This window comes from Mastomys coucha, unplaced genomic scaffold (assembly GCF_008632895.1).
Source record: "Mastomys coucha isolate ucsf_1 unplaced genomic scaffold, UCSF_Mcou_1 pScaffold14, whole genome shotgun sequence".
NCBI classification, from domain to species: Eukaryota; Metazoa; Chordata; class Mammalia; order Rodentia; family Muridae; genus Mastomys; species Mastomys coucha.
The window spans coordinates 55,561,762-55,568,125 of record NW_022196896.1 but is presented as its reverse complement, the minus strand read 5'-3'; the positions used below and the strand labels follow the sequence as shown (position 1 = coordinate 55,568,125).

Here is a 6,364-nt window from a genome sequence, read left to right as displayed (position 1 = left end):
TGGTTTTTGTCCTTGAGTTTGTTTATGTAGTGAATTACGTTGATGGATTTCCGTATATTGAACCATCTTGATGAAGCCTACTTGATCATGGTGGATGATCGTTTTGACGTGTCCTTGGATTCAGTTTGCAAGAATTTTATTGAGTATTTTTGCATCGATATTCATAAGGGAAATTGGTCTGAAGTTTTCTTTCTTTGTTAGGTGTTTGTATGGTTTAGGTGTAAGAGTAATTGTAGCTTCATAGAACGAATTAGGTAGAGTGCCTTCAGTTTCTATTTTGTTGACTAGTTTGAGGAGTATTGGTATTAGGTCTTCTTTGAAGGTTGGATAAAACTCTGCACTAAACCCATCTGGTCCTGGTCTTTTTTTGGTTGGGAGACTATTAATGACTATTTCTATTTCCTTAGCAGATCTGGAACTGTTTAGATTATTGAACTGATCTTGATTTAACTTTGGTACTTGGTATCTGTCTAGAAAATTGTCCATTTCATAAAGGTTTACTAGTTTTGTTGAGTATAGGCTTTGTAGTAGTATCTCATGATTTTCTGGATTTCCTTAGTGTCTGTTGTTATGTCTCCTTTATCATTTCTGATCTTGTTAATTAGGATACTATCTCTATGCCCTCTAGTTAGTCTGGCTAATGGTTTATCTATTTTGTTGACTTTCTCAAAGAACCAGCTCCTGGTTTGGTTGATTCTTTGTATAGTTCTTTTTGTTTCTGCTTGGTTGATTTCAGCCCTGAGTTTGATTATTTTCTCCCTTTGACTCCTCTTGGGTGAATTTGCTTCTTTTTGTTCTAGCACCTTAAGGTGTGCTGTCAAATTGCTGGTGTATGCTCTTTCCAGTTTCTTTTTGGAGGCACTTAAAGCTATGAGTTTTCCTCTTAGGACTGCTTTCTTTGTGTCCCATAAGTGTGGGTATGTTGTGGCTTCATTTTCATTAAACTCTAGAAAGTCTTTAATTTCTTTCTTTATTCCTTCCTTGACCAAGTTATCATTGAGTAAAGTATTGTTAAGCTTCCACGTGTATATGGGGATTCTATTGTTTATGTTGTTATTGAGGAGTAGCCTTAGTCCATGGTGATCTGATAGGATATAAGGAATTATGTCAGTATTCTTGTATCTGTTGAGGCCTGATTTGTGACCAATTATATGGTCAATTTTGGAGAAGGTACCATGAGAGAAGAAGGTTTAGTTTCTGTTTCCATGATCTGTCCATTGCAGAGAGTAGGGTGTTGAAATTTCCCACTACTATTGCGTGTGGTGTAATGTGTGCTTTGAGCTTTAGTAAAGCTTTTTAGGAATGTAGATGCCCTTGCATTTGGAGCATAGATGTTCAGAATTGCGAGTTCATCTTGGTAGATCATACCTTTGATTAATATGAAGTGTCCCTCCTTTTCTTTTTTGATCACTTTAGGGTGAAAGTCGATTTTATTGGATATTAGAATGGATACTCCAGCTTTTTTGGGGGGGCCATTGGCTTTGAGAACTGTTTTCCAGCCTTTTATTCTAAGGTAGTGTCTATCTTTTTCACTCAGGTGGGTTTCCTGTATGCAGCAAAATGTTGGGTCCTGTTTACATACCCAATCTGATTGTCTATGTCTTTTTATTGGAGAATTGAGTACATTGATATTAATAGATATTAAGGAAAAGTAATTGTTGCTTCCTTATATTTTTGTAGTTAGAGCTGGCATTCTTTTCATGTGTATATCTTCATTTAGTTTTGTTGGACGATTACCTTTTTGCTTTTTCAGGGATATAGTTCCCCTCCTTGTGTTGGAGTTTTCCATTTATTACTCTTTGAAGGGCTGGATTTGTGGAAATATATTTTGTGAATTTGGTTTTGTCATGGAATATTTTGGTTTCTCCATCTATGGTGATTTAGAGTTTTTCTGGGTATAGTAGTCTGGGCTAGCAATCGTGTTCTGTTAGGGTTTGTATGACATCTGTCCAGGATCTTCTAGCTTTCATCGTCTCTGGTGAGAAGTCTGGTTTAATTCTGATAGGCCTGCCTTTATATGTTACTTGACCTTTTTCCCTTACTGCTTTTAGTATTCTTTCTTTGTTTTGTGCATTTGGTGCTTTGACTATTATGTGGCGAGAAGAATTTCTTTTCTGGCCCAGTCTATTTGGAGTTCTGTAGGCTTCTTGTATGTTCACAGGCATCTCTTTCTTTAGGTTAAGGAAGTTTTCTTCTATAATTTTGTTGAAGATATTTAGTGGCCCTTTAAGTTGCAGGTCTTTACTCTCTTCTATACCTATTATCCTTATATTTAGTCTTCTCATTGTGTCCTGGATTTCCTGGATGATTTGGGTTAGAGTCTCTTTGCTTTTTGCAGTTTCTTTGACTGTTCTGTCAATGTTGTCTATGTTATCTTCTGCCCCTGATATTCTCTCTTCTATCTCTTGTATTCTGTTAGTGATGCTTGCATCTATGTTTCCTGACTTCTTACCTAAGATTTCTAATTCCAGAGTTGTCTCTTTTTGTGATTTCTTTTTTGTTTTGACTTTCATTTTTAGATCCTGGATGGTTTTACTCAATCTTTCACCTGTTTGTTTGTGTTTTCCTGCAATTCCTTAAGGGATTTTTGAGTTTGCTCTTTAAATGCTTCTACTTGTTTACTTGTGTTCTCCTGTAATTCTTTATGGGATTTTTTTGTTTCCTCTTTAAGGGCTTGTACCTCTTTACCTGTATTCTCCTGTATTTCTTTAAGGGAGTTATTCATGTCCTTCTTAAGTTCCTCTATCAGCATTGTGAGATATGATTTTAGATCCAATTCTTGCTTTTCCAGTGTTTTGGGATATCCAGGACTTGCTGCGTTGGGAGTACTAGGTTCTGATGGTAGTGTTCTTGCGTTTTGCCTTTCACCATCTCTTGATTTTTGGTGTTAGATGTTCTTAGTGTCTCTGACTAGAGTTTGTCCTGTCCCTGCAGCCCTTTAGCTCACCTGCAACTCGTGGGGCTTGTGTCTCCTGGTTGTCTGGTCCTGTCTTAGAAACTCACGTGAGAGAAAATGGTGAATCTCACTCGAGTCTGTGGGTTAAGGCGCACCCTGGAGGTTGGCCCTCCACTTGAAGGAAAGGGGCAGAGAAGGTTGCTGATCTACCTCTGTCACTCAGAAGCTGAAAGGATCCTGTGCCTGCTGCCCTGCAACTCCCCTGTGACTTGTGGGGCCCCGAGTTATTCCTTCTTACCCCTAGAATTAGAGAAAGGCTTGAAAATTCCTTATAATTCAATCTGGATAACTACTCCGGCCAGCCAGTCTAGCAGAATCAGTTATCTCCATGTTTGGTGACAGACTGTCTCAAAACATAAAGTAAAAGTGATAAACAGAAAATACTATGGTGTATGTGTTTAATCATAGTACTTGGGAGGCAGCGGCAGGTGAATTTCCGAGTTTAAGGCCAGCCTGGTCTACAGAGTGAGTTCCAGGACAGCCAGGACTACACAGAGAAACCCTGTCTCAAAAACAAAACAAACAAACAAAAACAACAACAACAAAAAAAAAACCAGAAAAAATAAAAAAAGAAGGTACTACTGATAAAATATAACCATGGGATGGCTGGATAGACACATGGACAGCCCTAGCTGATACACAGATACGAACCCAATAATGCAATTGAAACATTTGCTGTTATTTTTGCTATATTTTAAATAAAACAATCCATAAATTCTATCAATGTAGAATTAACTTGTTAATCATTCATGGGGATATTCGTGGGGATTCTTATACATTTAGTACAATGTTGAATAGTGCCATTGGGTAAAGATAAGTAAAGTGCCTGCCTGTTGAATGTCAAATGTTCTTCAAAATCCTCTGGGATGACTGCATAACACTGGTCTTGGAGATCATTTATTGACAACAAAACCTGATATGTGCAGAATTCTGTCAATGCTCTGGAGAATAGGCAGTGTACTTCAAAACACACCACACACACACACACACACAAACACACACACACACACATATTCATTATATATGGAAACTGTCAATGAAAAAAAAAGAATGAAATACTGCTGAGTTATCCAAGAATGACAGTTATTAATAATTTTTAAAAATAAAAATTAGAGCCTTATTAAAATACATGGACTACTCCAGAGATTTTATTTTTTTTCAAATTAGTACATTCAAATATTGCTTGTCATTTAAATTTTCTAGGTGCAATAAGACCTAGAGAGAGAGAGAGAATGAGAGAGAGAGAGAGAGAGAGAGAGAGAGAGAGAGAGAGAGAGAGATTTTTAGTGGCTCTCTGCTTAGTTTTGTTTTATGTTTCGCTGACAGTCTCCTCGGAATCACTATATTGCAGAAGATGACTTTAAACTTACACTCTCTCTGCATTCACCTCTCACAGGAGAGGGTTACAGTCATGGGCTATAACTCCCAAAAACATTTACATTTTGACCCTGCTATTGTACCTAGAAAATTTAAATGGCAAGCAATATTTGAATATACTAATTTGAAAAAAAATAAAATCTCTGGAGTAGTCCAGATTTCATTTTTAAAAATTATTAATAACTGTCATTTTTGGATAACTCAGAAGTATTTCATTCTTTTTTCATTGACAGTGTCCATATATAATGAATATATGAATTTTATAATGAATTTTAAGGAATTTCACCACCATTTCCCTGTCTCATCCTCCATTTTCCACTGAAACATATATGCTCCCAAACCACCTCTGCTGGTTAATTTTGACACACACTTAGGTCACTGTGAAAAAGAATCAGAAAGTGGGGATCAGATCATACTTGTGCACTCTAATGGGTGGGCAGAAGCTACCGAAAGTAATCTGGACTTCCAGTATGCCTTATTAGGTAAAACACAATGCATAGGAATTATCCAGTCTCTGTAGGAGGCCTCTATGGGCAGTCAGTCAGGCTGTAAACATTGAGATAGAGGAAGCCCAAGCTGCTGGGATTTGTATACACTGGTCAATCATTAGTTAATAACTAGACCAAAGGAAAACTTTGGTCTCATATGTGAAGACTTTGTTGGTTTTCAGTGGCTATGAAGCATTGTTCTTAATCACAGTGAGATACACAAGACAGCAAATATGTTTAGTACTTGCGCTATGTGAAAATGGGAAGATTAATAATTACTTATTAATAGGTATTATTCACATGACTTTCCTCGGATTTAAGAAAAAGTTAGGTATCAAATATTCTGAATTTGCAGTTTCTCAGTTGAGAAATTGGTTAGTATTTATTGTTTATTTGTCAAATACTACTATTAAATATTTGAAGCTCCTCAATCCATGGAGGTTTGCTGTATGTTTTCACTCTTTTCTTTATTTGAAGTTCATGAGTGCATAATGAGAGGTTATGTATATCCAGCAAGATGATTTAGTAGGTAAACAAGCCTACTGCTAAGTCTCAATTCAATCTCTGGAATCTCCCATATAGAAGAACACTTATTCCAACAAGATAGCCTTTGTCCTCAGCACATCTGCCATGGCATAGGTAGGCATAACAGTCTCAATAGCATACTGATAACAGTAATAGTTAGTCATCTTAACACATCTGTATTATTTTCTTTCTTTTTAAGAGGATGTCTCCGCACCATTCCCACCCTACCAGACATTCCGACTCCCTGGAGCTCCAAGTCTTTTGAGAATGAGGTGCATCTTCTTTGACTGAGTCCAGACCCAGGAGTCCTCTGCTGTGTATGTATTGGGTGCCTTATATCAGCTGGTATATGCTGTCTGGTTGGTGGCTCAGTGTCTGAAAGATCCCAGGGGTCCAAGTTAGTTGAGACTGCTGGTCTTCCTTTGGGGTCACCCTGCTCCTCAACTTCTTCCAGCTTTTCCCTCTTCCCTTCTCTGTCCCCTGTCCCACCCAAGTCCCTCCCTCCCCTGCCCTCCTGTGATTTTAAGAACTGAAATTGTTCAGATAAGAAGTTAACCCACAAACCACAAGTAACTCAAGAAGAAAGAAGACCAAAGATGGACATTTCATTCCTTCTTAAAAGGGGGAACCAAGTACCCATGGAAGGAGTGGCAGAGATTAACTACGGAGCAGAGGCTGAAGGAAAGACAAGCCAGCCTAAATATAGTTAGTTATCTCCTGAGAGGCTCTGACAGTACCTGACTAATACAGATGTAGAGGCTCACACCCATCTATTGAAGTGAGTACAGGGTCCCCAGTGAAGGAGTTAGAGAAAGGACCAATGGAGCTGAGGGGTTTGCAGCCCCTTAGGACGAACAACAATATGAACTAACTAATACCCTCAGAGCTCCCAGAGTCTCAACCACCAACCAAGGTGTCTGCACATGGTGGGACTGATTGTTCTGGCAGCATGTGTATAGTGGAGGATTGCAAATTAGATCATCAATGGGAGGAGAGGACCTCAGCCCTGTGAAGGTTC

The 6,364-nt window shown here is 38.2% G+C and overlaps 1 long non-coding RNA gene across 1 annotated transcript in view; it reads left to right on the top strand.

Moving 5' to 3' along the window:
- Positions 1-5,656, top strand: part of LOC116089099 — a 12,127-nt gene extending 6,471 nt beyond the window's left edge. Inside the window, exon 3 of the long non-coding RNA XR_004118152.1 lies at positions 5,546-5,656. This is a non-coding gene — a long non-coding RNA (uncharacterized LOC116089099). The remainder of the gene's footprint in view (positions 1-5,545) is intronic.
- Positions 5,657-6,364: the final 708 nt, after the last annotated feature.